This window comes from Chenopodium quinoa, unplaced genomic scaffold, assembly GCF_001683475.1.
Source record: "Chenopodium quinoa cultivar QQ74 unplaced genomic scaffold, ASM168347v1, whole genome shotgun sequence".
Classification (NCBI taxonomy): domain Eukaryota; kingdom Viridiplantae; phylum Streptophyta; class Magnoliopsida; order Caryophyllales; family Amaranthaceae; genus Chenopodium; species Chenopodium quinoa.
Window position 1 is genome coordinate 8406409 of NW_018742418.1, and position 14487 is coordinate 8420895.

Consider the following 14487-nt stretch of genomic DNA (forward strand, 5'->3'; position numbering starts at 1 on the left):
ACACTATTAATAAGAGTTATCTCATACTTTTTAAAAGGTTATGATGTATTAAAACAAATTTTGTATCATGATATATGTTACGGAGTATTAAATAGGTGTTATTATGTTATTTCCCGTTCCATAGCATAGTGTATATGTCATGAAAACAAAATCCACTAACTTTACTAGTTTACTCTACAAATCAGTAAACAACTCATCTATTAACTATTACTATAACAAAACATTGCTGACATCATCAATCAACAACTATCCTACATGTCATTCTCACATTAAAAAATTTCCTTACAGTTCTACGTGTGATGTCATCAAATAAATTATTAATATTTTTATTTTTATTATTAATTTACACTTTGACTTAAATACATAAATGCCTATATAAAATTCAATTAATCAGGTCTCTCTTAAATTATAGTTTCACATACCTAATTTGTTTGATGTTTGATCGTGCATTTCAATTTTTTTGTTACTTTCGTTAAATGTAAATTATTTTATATCTAATTCTAATATTCATATACATTGTAATACAACAAAACATAAATTACAAGAAAAATTAATTTTAAACGTGCGATGCACGAAGATAACCTAGTTTCTGTATTTATGAGCATGTAAGATTTTCAAATTATACAAGTACGTGTCCAAGTGAGCATGTCGATTATTCCGTAACGGAGGAAGTATGCATTTGTTTGATGTTGTGGACTTCTTGTCAAGGTTGGGCTAACTTCTTGATTTCAGACATAAAGGCCAAAGCCAACTTCTTGACATTACCAAACACAAAAACAAAATGTCTATTTTTCTGTAGAATAATGGCATTATCCATTGAAATCTTGTAGCTTAATGATGAGATCTAGCTAATGGAGCAAAGTGCCTTAACTTTTATGATTTTGCAAAGAGATAAGCTATTACTTCATTATAAGTAAGTGGCTCACACATCAAACCCACTTCTTATTTATCTTCCCACTATCTTTTTTAATTCATGTTTTTGCTCTTATAAATTAGGCTTTTTTGATTAATTAAAGTGTATAATCTTACATTTCTTTTCATCCCTTGAATTGATATGATGAAATCCAATCTCAAAAAATTGTGGATCCTACTCCATTGAGGGAATTATTGAGTTGACTTATGTTGTTGTACTTTGATAGAAAGGTGTTCGATGAAAGTCCTCAATGAAAGTTCTCATTCAAAATTACCCCTTTCATTCTTGAATAGCTTTTGATTCCTTGGATGTATTCCACGTAGACGTTTTTTTTTTTTTCTTTTTTTCGAGTTGAACTAACGACGTGTTTGGTTGATGGTAATATGTTATGATTATGGTAGTCTAACATGACAATAAAGCAGTATGTCATTGTCCATGGTAATGTTACCACTTTCACGATGTATAAAATGGTAATGAAAATTTACGAAGAATGTATTGGGTTATTCATAAATGCTTTAGCATCATTTTACTTATGAAATTAGACCAAATTCAGAGAGGTTTTTACCAAAAATAGGTTGGTAAAGATTTTCTATATAAGAAGAATGATTATGAATTTGCTGATTGGATGAAAGACAATTCTTGGTAATTGGTTGAACAATTTGCATTGGGTTTCCTATGATTCGTTGGATGTATTTGGGCATATTTGTTAGTTCAAATATTCACTTTACTAGTTTAGATCAGTTGTACTTGTGATAAAATTAATATGAGAAATCAGTAAAAACATCGGCTACATGGTGCGGTGCTGCCTGTCTGAATCATGAATTAGTGAACACTGAAACAATTTAGTATTAGTTTTAGTCAAGCTTAAAGCTAATAATCTGAACGCGACTGAAAGATACAATCTTGCTTAGAATAATGATCTCATGACACTATGCATGCTATTTTCATTACCATCAAACACAATGCTTATTATAAAGCAGAAGATCTAGCATTAGATGAGAAGTTTATTACACTGACCACCAGGTTCTGACTTTTCTGTGTAACAGAATACAGAAATTAGCCTACTAACTGACCAACCCTTTACATGGAGCTTTACACTGGATAGATGTTAGCTGATGAAGCTCTCCTCTTAATTGAAGGTATAGATCCGAAATTGCCATCAATATCATATGGACATATTATTGTACACAGGTGTACTATGCAGTGTACTTGGCATCATCAAGGTGGTGGTGGGGTGTGGATTGGATTAGCTGACGGTGGTCCATAATCGTTTCTCTCAAAATCCATCCTACCCTTGATAAAATCGTCCTCCATTTTATCGTTTAATATATACTGTTCTTGTTAGAAAACAGAACATAAAATTGTTACAGGAAAAGAAAAGACTGACACGTACGTGGTGTATGAATTGCATACAATCATATACGAAGAAGCATAACAAATACCTGTTGCATTCTTCTGGTTACTACAATTTCTCTTCTTATATTAGGGAGATTGTTGAGCCCTGATTTTGTTACACAAACAATCAAACAAATATTAGTCAAGAAAAAGATATAAAATGATCAATTATTGAGAATTTAAAATGGTTTTTTCTGTATTTTGAATTACTTGAAACAAGAACTGCATAGCCTGCATTTGACGAAATAAGGTAAAAACAAGCAAGCATGAGCACAAAGAGATGAAGCCTGTGGGCTGCCATAATATTGCTTCACTTGAGGAATAACTCGACGATAGTTGGGGTACTATAGAGGTTTGTACCTTTTGACATTTTTATAGTGTAGGCAATGTTTGGAAGTTTAAGATATGATAATGCACATTTGATGCTTCTGATAATACAGATATTATTATTTGTTCATAATATGAAATCATATATCTTTTGATAGGTTTCCCTATTGTTCCCCCCTCCTAAGTACATGGCACGTACACAATATTTCTTGGTATCTTAGTTATTATCATATCTGATATTTTTATGAAAATATTTTCATGTTATCTTTTGTATTCAATTGATGTATATCTTGTGATTCATGTGAATCATTAATGAGTCATAGAGATCGTATTAAGCCAAAAAAAAAAAAAAAATTTGATATCTTTTGGACAATAACTTGATGTTTCTAAAAGTTAAGTGTCCGTCATACCCATTTTGCCTCTACCTTCAAATAATCATATTAAATATGGACTTATTTTGTTATGATATGGTTCTAAAAGGCTCTTGGGATATATTTTTTTTCTCCTCTATGCATTCTGTGCATGTTTGATGACTAATGTATGTCAAACTCTGATAAGGAAAGTAGAACCCACCATATACTCAAGTGGAGGAAAATGAGTAGCTTTCAAACAATAGGTTATTTTACCACCTGTTTAAGTCCACTATATATCTGATAAGCTAAGCATGTAGAAATTTTAAACTCAGTAACTTATGTGCTTTCAGAACTTCATTCAAAATTCCTCTGCTACACCCAGGTGATTGTTCTGTATGTATAGCTTAAAGGACGAACTGGTTTAATGGTTTAATTTGAACATATTCTTCTTCTAAGTATTTTAAACACGAATTAATTTATGGTGCTTAACCTCAACTTACTTATCAGATGCAAATTACAATATGACCAATCCAATTGTAGGGATCCAAGTTTTACTTGGATTGGTGGGGATACTCGAAATCAGATTGTTGAGTTGGGCTGTAAAATTGTAAAATCTTACATATTTGCAAATTTACAGTAGTGATAGTCCAACTAAAAAAAAAAATATATATATATATATATATATATATATATATATATATATATATATATATATATATATATATATATATATATATATATATATGATATTTAGCTCAGCTATTTAAGAATACTAAAAGCTCTATATCAAGCTACTGAAAAACGTTACCAACAACCTGTGTGTGAGGCTGTTAGAATTGAGATCCTAGTTTGCATCAATTCTACGATGAAAATTGTTATGATTGTGTAGTGTCTTACAACTATTAAACAGGTGATATGAAGCTGAGCTTTCATAGAGTTACTAGCTATCGTTCTACACCTTGTGGTTGTGGAACCGAGCCCCCTCCTCTTCCAAACTAGGATTTTGACATAGGTATTAGTTTACAATGAGCTTACCACAGATTGAATGCAAGTAAGGCGCCTTTTTCCACATTCCGGAAATTTTATGGTTTGTGCAGCAGAACTTTTACCTTGTGGTCGGCAAACATCAAAAAGTTGGGCATTGAACATTATCTTAGTAGCTGTACATGCTAATATTCAACCTGCCAAAACCTCTAGGTTTGTATTCTAATTCTGTTTCAAACATTCAGTGTGTTTGGTTGATGGTAATATATTACAATTATGGTAGTTTGACATGAGCACAAGACTATAAAGTTGTACGTCATTGTCCATGGTAATGTTACCACTTTCACGATGATATAAAATGGTACTGAAAATTTTTGAAGAATAATATTTGGGATTTTCATAAATGCTTCAGCATCATTTTACTGTTGATATTAGACCAAATTCAGAGAGGTTTTACCAAAAATAGGTTGGTAAAGATTTTCTATATAAGAATGATTATGAATTTGCTGATTGGATGAAAGATAATTCCTCGTAATTGGTTGAAGATTTGCATTGGGTTTCCTATGATTCCTTAGATGTATTTGGGCATATTTATTAGTTCAACACTTTACTAGTTTAGATCAGTTGTACTTGTGATAATATTAATATGAGAAATAAAAAAAAACATCGGCTACATGCTGTGGTGCTGTTTAATGTTTTTTTCATTACCATCAAACAAAATTCTTATTATAAAGCACAAGATCTAGCATTACATGAGAAGTTTATAACACTGACCACCAGGTCCTGACTTTTCTGTGTAACAGAATACAGAAACTAGCCTACTAACTGACAAATCATGGAGCTTTACCCTGGATAGATGTTGGCTGATGAAACTCTCACAGTAATTAAAGGTTTAGATCCGAATTTGCCATCATATGGACATATTATTGTACACAGGTGTACTATGCAGTGTACTTGGCATCATCAAGGTGGTGGTGGCGGGGTGTGGATTGGATCAGCTGACGGTGGTTCATAATCATATCTCTCAAAATCTATCCTACCCTTGATAAATTTGTTCATGTTATCGTTTAATACATACTGTTCCTGTTAGAAAACAGAACATAAAATTGTTACAGGAAAAGAAATGACTATGACACGTACGTGGTGTATGAATTGCATACAATCATAGTACAAATAACTGTTGCATTGTTCTTGTTACTACACTTTCTCTTCTTATATTTGGGAGATTGTAAAGCCCTAATTTTATTACACAACAATCAAACCAATATTAGTCAAGAAAAAGATATAAAGTGATCAATTATTGAGAATTTAAGATGGTTTTTCTGTATTTGGAATTACTTGAAATGGGGACTGCATTTGACAAAACAAGGTAAAAACAAGCGAGCATGAGCATAAAGAGATGAAGCTTGTGGCCTGCCATTATATTGCTTCACTTGAGATATATTTCAACAGTACTATAGTGGTTTGTACCTTTGATATATTTATAGTGTAGGCAATATTTGGAAGTTTAAGATATGATAGTGCACATTTGATGCTTTTGATATTACAGATATAATTTGTTGTTCATGATTTGATATCATATATTACTTGATGGGTTTGCTTTTATCTTACCAAATATTGTTATGTAAATATTGATATCTTTTGTAGTTTGGTTCAAGTATATCTTTAATAAATCATAATGATTGTATTAGGTTTGAATCATTTTGTAACACTGTACATAGCTGTATCATCTCATAAACATAATTAAGCATTCAACACTATGTTCTTACCCTCCAATTAGCACATTGCACGCACACTCTCTCTCTTGGTATCTTAGTTATTATCATATATATCTGATATTATTATGGAATTATTTTTTAAATTATCCTTTGTAATCATTGATGTACATCTTGTGATTCATGTAAATCAATAATGAGTCATAGCGATTGTATTAAGCCAAAAAATGGATCTCTTTTGGAGGATAACTGGATGTTTCTGAAAGTAAAGTGTCTGGCATGCCCTTTTTGTCTTTGCCTTCGAATAATCATATGAATTTGGACATATTTTGTTATGATATGGTTTTAAAAGGCTCTTGGGATTTTTTTTTCCTCTCTATGTTTTCTTTGCATGAAGCTTGTTTGATGACTGATGTATAGTGGAAGACATCAGTTGGAATTATAATACTTTGTATGTCAAACTCTGATAAGGAAAGTGGAACCCACCATATAAGTGGAGGAAAATGAGTAGCTTTCCAATAATATGTGTTATTTTACCACCTGTTTAAAGTCCATTATATATCTGATAAACTAAGCATGCAGAAACTTTGAACTCAGGAACTTGTGTGCTTTTAGAACTACATTCAAACTTCCTCTGCTGCGGCAGATGATTGATCTGTATGTATAGCTTATAGGACAAGCTGGTTTAATTGTTTACTTGAACATATTCTTCTTCTGAGCATTTTGAACACGAATAAATTTTTGGTGCTAACATTTATTTATATTATAGGGATCCAAGTTTTATTTGGATTGGTCCTTGGTGGGGATACTCGAAATCAGATTGTTGAGTTGACCTGTAAGAGTGTAAGATCTTACATATTTGCAAATTTACAGTACTGATACTCCAACTAAAAGTATATACTTCCTCCGTTTTTTTAGATGCCTCGCTTTCTATATTTGAAAGTTTTAATTTAGATGCATCCCTTTCCTTTTTGGTTAATAAATTTTTTCTATCTCTCTTATATCACATGGGTCCACTTTTTTCTCTCTCTCTATCTCTTTCATCTCCAAAAACTGCTTAGGAATCTGTGAATTTAAAGTGATGCATCTATTAAAGAAACGGAGGAAGTATAAATGATATTTAGCTCAGCTGTTTAAGAATACTAAAAGCTCTCACTTTCGCTAAGCATATCAAGTTACTGAAAATTGATACCAACAACCTGTGTGCTACGTTGTTTGAATTGAGATCCTAGATTGCATCAATTCTGCAATGACAATTGATATGAATGTGTAGTGTCTTACAACTATTAACTGGGCGATATGAAGCTGAACTTTCATAGTGTTACTATCTAGCTTACTACACCTTGTGGTTGTGATAATGAGCCCCCCTCGTCTTCCATAATAGGATGTTATTATAAGTATTAGTTTAAACTTAAATGAGCTTACCACATGTTGATGCAAGTAAGATGCCTTATTTCACTTTCCGGAAATTTTATGGTTTGTGCAGGAGAACTTTTTATATAATAGACTGAAATCAGTCTGAAAATCAACTTATACCTTGTGGTCGGCAAAATCAGAAAGTTGGGCATTGAACATTATCTTAGTAGCCGTACATGCTAATATTCAACCTGCCAAAACCACCAGGTTTGTATTCTATTTCTGTTTCAAACATTCAGTATCAGAATCACATGTTACCTACATCATCATTTATCTAGCAACTCATTATTTTTTTAATAACATTTGTAATTCTATTTTGTTGAGTTTTTTCTCAGTTACACTGCCCTTCCGCATTTTATCACGAGCCCTTTTTTTTTTAGCTGAATTGTACTTGTGTTAATATTAATAGGAGAAATCAGTAAAAGCACCCTGTCTGAATCATAAATAAGTGAACACTATTCTGTAAACACTTTAGTACTAATTTTAGCCAAGCTTAAAGTTAAAAAAACCTGACAGTTCAAACAGACAATCCTGTTAGAATAATTATCTCATGACACTATGAAAGCTTATTTCATCATCATCAGACATAATACTTATTCGAAAATAGAATATCTAGAATTACATGAGAAGCTTATAACACTGACTAGGTTATGACATTTCTGTGTAACACAGAATACAGAAACTAGCCTACTAACTGACCAACCCTGTTCAATCAACTGATATAGATAGGGTCGGCTATGTAAATTCCTAGAAGACAAACCGTTGAGAATACATGCATGAGTGATGATTGACCCTACTTAGACACTTAGTGTTGGCTAATGGAACTACTCCCTGAATTAAGGGTTAAAATTCAAACTTGCCATCTTATGGACTTTCTATACACTTACCAGAGTAGTTTTTCTTAATAACTGTAGAGATAAGCAGTGTAATAGGCATCATCAATGTGGTGGTCTTGGGGTGTGGATTGGATTAGATGATGGTGGTCCATAATCATTTTTCTCAAAATCCATCCTACCCTCGATAAAATCTTCTGTTACTTTATCCTTTGATATCATCTGATCCTGTTAGAAAACAGAACAAAATTTACTACAGGAATAAAAATGACTCAAATGACTGTCAGTCTGTCATACGTGATGCATCCATTGTATACATAGAAGTAAAAATACCTGTTTCATGCTTCTTGTTACTACAAATTCTCTTTCTTTATTCGGGAGATTGTTAAGCCCTGAAATTGTAACACAAACAATCAAACAAATATTAGCCAAGGAAAAGATCTAAAACGATCAACCATTAGTGAAACTTGAAGATGGTTTAGCTGTGTTTTTATTACTTGACATGGGGATAGCATTTGACATCATAAGGTAAGAACAAGCGAGCATGAGCACAAAGAGATGAAGCATGGGGGATGCCATTATATCTTGCTTCACTTAAGGTATTACCCGTTGATAGTTGGGGTACTATAGAGGTTTGTACCTTTGACATATTTATAGGGAAAGATATGTTTGGAAGCTTAAGATTTTTGTTATTATTTTATTAATTATAAAAAAAATTTGGTCCAAATGTAGATAAGCTTTCTCATAATTCTATCAATTTACATTAAGTCGAAAAAAGTCAAATTATGGGGTTCTTTTGGACAATTACTGGATGTTTCTGAAAGTTTAAGTGTATCGCGCACTTTCTGTTTCTGCCTTCCTTGAATCATATGAATTTGGACATATTTTGTTATGATGTGATTCTGAAAGGCACTTGGGATTTTTTTCTCTATTATTTCCGTGCATGATTCGTGAGGCGTGTTTGATGACTGATGTATAGTGGAAGATATCAATTGGATTTATAATATGTCAGTCTCATAAGGAAAGTAGAACCCACCATAGAAGTGGAAGAAAATGAGTAGCTTTCCAACAATATGTGTTGTTTTACCACCTGTTTAAGTCCATTCAGTGTCTGATAAAATAAGCTGTGGAAATTTCAGACTCAGGAAACTTGTGTGCTTTCCGAACTTCATTCATCATTCCTCCGCTTCATGTCTATCTTACACCTAGCTTAAAGGCCGAGCTGGTTTAATTTAAACATAACCTTCTTATGAGCATTTTTTGGTGCCTTAACACTAAAAAAACTTATGAGACAAGAAAAAAATTAAAGTATTATGCCCGATTGTAGGGATCCAGATTTTCTTTGGATTGATGGAGATACTCTGGATCAGATTATAGAGTTGAGCTGTAAAATTGTAAGATCTTACATATTTGCAAAAAAGTATGCTGATAGTGATAGTCCATGCATATTTGCAAAAAGTATGCTGTAAAATTGTAAGATCTTACATATTTGCAGTACTGTCAATGCATTTTGGAGCCCCCTTTCCCTTCCAATATAGGATGATGTTATGTTGACATAAGCATTAGTTTTCAATGAGATGCAAGTAAGTCACCTTTTGTCACGTTTCAGAAATTTTATGAGGAACAATTTTTAATCAAAGGCTTGAAATCATTCTGAAACTCTTCATATCTCTATAATAGACAATAATAATTTTTCAACCTTTTGTTGTCAATGTTATCCTTGTGGTCGGCCAACATCAGAAAGTTGGGCATTCAGCATTATCTTAGTAGCCGTACATGCTAAAATTTCAACCTGCCAAAACCTACAGGTTTGTCTTCTGTTTCTGTTCCAAACACCCAGTAGCATAATCACATGTTACCAACATCATCTGTTATATATATAGCTACTCTTTATCTTTATGACATTTTTAATGCTATCTTGTTGAGTTTTCTCTTTGGTACACATCCCATCCTCTCTTATCATAATGTTTATAGTAATATCTTTCTTACTGAACTGTATTCATGCTTAAATTCCTGCTTGCTATAAAAGATGGATAAGTTTTATTATAAAACTTGCAGATTTGGAATTTCGGAAAATGGATTTAGTTTCTAATAGATACTCCATAATTGATTTCCATTGGATGTTCGAAAATCTTTGCTTGGAAAGAAAAGATAAAAAAAATTAAAACTGATGGCTGATATCTAGTTTATGTCAATTGCAACTGAGGATGAAACCATAGGCCAGAAATTGATTGGCCTTTTGAGGTCTTTATTGAGTGGACAGCTATGTCATTAAGTAATGTGTGGTGAGAGTTTGCATGCCTTTATCAGACAGTGGTGCTGGCTTATAGATGTGGTTCCTTTAGGTATCTGGAATCTTAGTATGAAGTGGAGTAAATGAGCAGTTTGTTGATAACCAAACATAATTCGAACCAACTTTATGTGGAAGCATAGGATTCAGTCTAGAGTTTGTTGATTCTAATACATATATAATGATGTGAGCACTTTAATGTGAATCTTTGGCATTTGGACCACCCTTACCCCCACGTACATACTAGAAAGGTAAAAACTTTTGTATGTTGTATTCTCTCCGTCGAGACCACATTGCTATTCTACGTAGTCCCAAAAAAAAATAGGCCATACTAAATATATTTGGTGTGTTGAAATTGGAATTTTCCTGTATTATCCATAAGAGTATACTCTAATTAAATTTCAAAGAAAGATGACTTAGGATTGGTGAAAATGTATTAATGTAAAAAGCTTGTTATTGAAGTTGAGATCCTTTTAAATGGGTGCCAGTTATTCTTCAAAAAAATAATAAGTACCAGTTATGCATGGTTTCGTCTGGAGTTATGCAACGATTCTGATTATTGCTTAAACTTACAATATTGTAATTGCTTGCCAGGATTTTTAAATTCAGATTCAGATGATGGCTTACATGCTTCAGGTATCTCTTTCTGTCATGCTTCATTTTGCAACCTCAAACTAGGGTCTTGATATCATTTTTTTTGACAAAGGGTCTTGATATCATTAAACACTTAAACTCTGGGAACTTGATTAATTGAAGCTTATTGTGCATCTAATATTGAACGATTTCTACAAGTTCCAAGTACAGCATACAGCAATGCAACCCATGTTCCACTTTGGTCTTTACTTGCAATAATGGCTTTGAACGTCAACGAAATATTGTGTATAGCTAGTTTGCTACCATAAAGGGGAAAATAATGAAAAGGTAATAACATCTGAAAAAGATCAAAGTACAGGCATTGGGGAAATGAAAGGTAAACAATTTTGGAGCAGATATTAAGAGAAAAAAGAGTAAGCCTATTGATGAACTCTGACATTAATGTGCTACTATATTGCTGTTACAATTAACTCGGGAAGGGGATATGCTTATGAAAAGAAATGAAACTCATAAGATTTGATTTCTCTTAAATCATGTTGAATATTCAAAAAAAATATGTTTACCTTCATGTTCTTGAAGTTCCAACTTGGCTGCACTCCTGATCTTTACATACATATCTTTCAATTGCAGGAACCGATCCAATAGGAAAGTGGGCCTGGTCCATCGAGTGAATCTTTCGTGAGTATCACTTTGACTGCAGTAAGTTCAGTCACCACTGGCTATCTTGGTGATCCGACTCAGTTTGTATACACTTGTTCTTCATTTAGCTCCTCGTACTACTTATTGGTTTTAAGACTCAAAGGATATTATATTTGAAATAGACAATTATCTGGAGATGGTCTAAACAGACTTCTATAATTGAACTGGTTTTACGTGACTGATTCTATAGGTATCTAGCCTTTATGAAAAATATTATCTCACAGGTTAGCGGTGTAAACTCATATAATTGAACATATCTACATCTTTCTACCTCTACTTTTTTCGCTCTCAAATTCACTGGTGCCATTCTGTTACTTCAAATTAGCATTTTAGCTGCCACATCCGTTTTGACAGGAAATGAGAACGATGTTGGTATGGAAACTTTACCTTGCAGTCAGACACTTCATACCACTTTGAACGATGGGCAGATGCAGGGGAGAGTGGCTTAGAGTCGTGCAATCTACTCGAGTAGATTAAATATTAGAATTTCAGACAACAATTTTGAGGTACTCTATCTCTTGATACAGATTATTCTGGTTAAAAAGTATGTTATGTACTACCTCCGTTATATAATATTTGCAACTTTTGAATTTCTATATCTCACAAATAATACCAAAAAGTTGCAAATATTATCGAATGAGGTAGCACATTTCGGGTACTGTTCCTGTATCCTAAACTTTGACGGGTGGCATGTCAGAGAGTCAGACTCAGATATGTATAACCTGTATGGCTGTATTTGACATCCAATCCCAAGTATAAGTAACACAAATGAACATGTTCAGGGATCCATGAACAGTGATGAATGATCTAATGATCTATCCTTTCTTACATCTGACTTTAAGTACTGTAAATTTCTGGCAAATAGAGTTAAACCTGTATAGTTATGCTTATTAGAAAATCTGCAGGATCTGTTTTTGATCCAAATGCTAAAATTATACAAGTATTTTTTACAACTATTATCCTAAGATTTTGTTCTGTCATGAGGATTGCGACAACATGAACTTGATTTGTTTTGTTGTTTCTCATTAGTGTTGGTGTGGCCCAAATTATCTAAGCCCAATGTTTTGGTGGATCATTTGTGTATGTTCTAGAAACTTTTAGATGAATCAAATAAGGTTAGTGCTCATAGTTGCACCTGATATCTCTTGACTTTTTAATAAGCTTATTGATAATTATTAGCTGGGTCCTCTAACATAATATCAAGAGATCTCATCTGCATCCGGTAAGAGTGACAAAAAGGTTACGAATTCAGATATCATCCACATCTCGATATACATGAAGTAAGATTTCATTTTGTGTTAAGAAAGCTTCTTTTTAAGGTAAGAAATTTAGTATTGGTAAATTTCTTTACTTGCTCTCTCCTCTTCTCATCAACACCATTTGTAAATCCATTTTGCATAGTTTGTTAATAATGTGAAGCTGTAAACTTTACTTTATGGAGCAATAAAAAAAGAGGTAGAAGAGAGCATGAATTAGAACATAGATGTATTATACTTTGTATATAATGAGTTAAATGATGCATTGTTTCAAATTGATGCATCTATCCTAGTTTACAAGAAACTTGATTTTTTTTTTTTTTTTTAATAACGAATACTCAAAATTATTTTGCACTTTGCAAGCATAAAGAATACGTAGTATCATTTTTTACATATTGACATACGCATAATAAACATTCCTTTATTTGAGCATAAATTTGAAAATTTTGTACACCCTATAAGAAATGTGACCAAGTCGAGCATACCAAACATCTCCAGACTCCTTAGTGACTAGCAAAACAGGAATGAATCGCTCCAGATTGGTGCTTGGTGAATTAGGCATGGTCTGAATTGATGTGAACACCTTCTCCATTGTCTTTGTTTTGAGAAATATCTATTGATTTTCAATGACAATTACCTTTCACATGATCAACTCAATCAATTACAAATTCATGTTAGTCCAACCTAACTCTTAGTTAACTTCATCCCATTGACATCATTTAACAATATGTCATACTATGACGTAGTTCAGACTTATGTCATTCTAGAATACTCCAAATTATAATTAACAGACAATTCAAGTTTGGCAGGACAACTTTTATGCTACCCAGAAATGTGCTAAATTTTGCTGCTCTAAAGAGTTTCTTTTCTATGGCCTTTAATCTCTTACCATAAATGACCCATCTTTAGTCGATCTCTAATCTGTCATTAGTGTAACCTACAATTAGTGGTCATAAATATTTAATCGCCTAACTCCATTTTCGGCTTTTTGCTAAAAAATTACTATAATCTCGATTTAAACTCAAACTTATTGCTTAATTAAGTTAACTATATGATGCTACATCTGCCTAAACTCATCCTTCTGCCTAACTTGACAAAAATCTGTGGTCATATATGGCAATTATCATGTATGTTAAGTCATGATCTTGGTTTAATGGTTTTGTTACTATTCGTTTTTAACTTTGTTAGATGAATTGGTGATTTTACCAATTCAGAGTATGTGCTCTACATTGTATGTGACATGTATGTGCCTTTTACCTTTTTTTTTTAACAAGAAAAAGGATTTCATTGATGAAAGATAGCCAAATGGCACTTACAAACTATTCCTAGAAAAGTTAAAATTCCAACACAAGTACAAATTACCTTAAAACTAGTTATATCGCAGATTCGATCAACAATCGCCTTAATAACACTACTAGAAATAGGCTGATTTCCGAGGGACTTTTTCCGACGGACACAATTTTTGTCGGAAATTTCAAATTTTCCGACGGAATTTCGATTTGTCGGAAAATTCCGTTGGAAAAGGTTATTTCTGACGGAAATTCCCTCGGAAAAGTTCCGACGGAAATTTCCGTCGGAAGGTATTATTTCCGAGGAAACTAATTCCGTCGGAAATGTTTTGAAAAAGTCAAACAATTTCCCAAGTCTTTCCGACGGAAATTTCCGTCGGAATTTACAATTTTCGGCGGAAATATTGTCCGTCGGAAAGAGAC

General features: G+C 32.7%; 3 long non-coding RNA genes across 6 annotated transcripts; 2 read left to right on the forward strand and 1 right to left on the reverse strand.

The window, feature by feature from the left end:
* Positions 1–604: 604 nt before the first annotated feature.
* On the forward strand, positions 605–2989 carry LOC110712716. Its single transcript, XR_002509685.1, has 2 exons — positions 605–913; positions 1960–2989. It is a non-coding gene; the product is annotated as an uncharacterized LOC110712716 (long non-coding RNA).
* LOC110712712 lies at positions 1880–2588 on the reverse strand. The gene is made up of 3 exons (XR_002509684.1): positions 2519–2588; positions 2356–2414; positions 1880–2245 (listed from the first exon to the last, which is right to left on the reverse strand). It is a non-coding gene; the product is annotated as an uncharacterized LOC110712712 (long non-coding RNA).
* A 756-nt stretch (positions 2990–3745) lies between the features above and the next one.
* LOC110712729 lies at positions 3746–12927 on the forward strand. 4 transcript variants are annotated; one of them, XR_002509694.1, is made up of 5 exons: positions 3746–4185; positions 4776–7310; positions 9677–9744; positions 10821–10862; positions 11451–12927. It is a non-coding gene; the product is annotated as an uncharacterized LOC110712729 (long non-coding RNA). The 4 variants fall into 4 exon arrangements; XR_002509693.1 differs by lacking the exon at positions 3746–4185 and having other exon boundaries at positions 4193–6530; positions 7174–7310; XR_002509687.1 differs by lacking the exon at positions 3746–4185 and having other exon boundaries at positions 4193–7310.
* The last annotated feature ends 1560 nt before the right edge of the window (positions 12928–14487 follow it).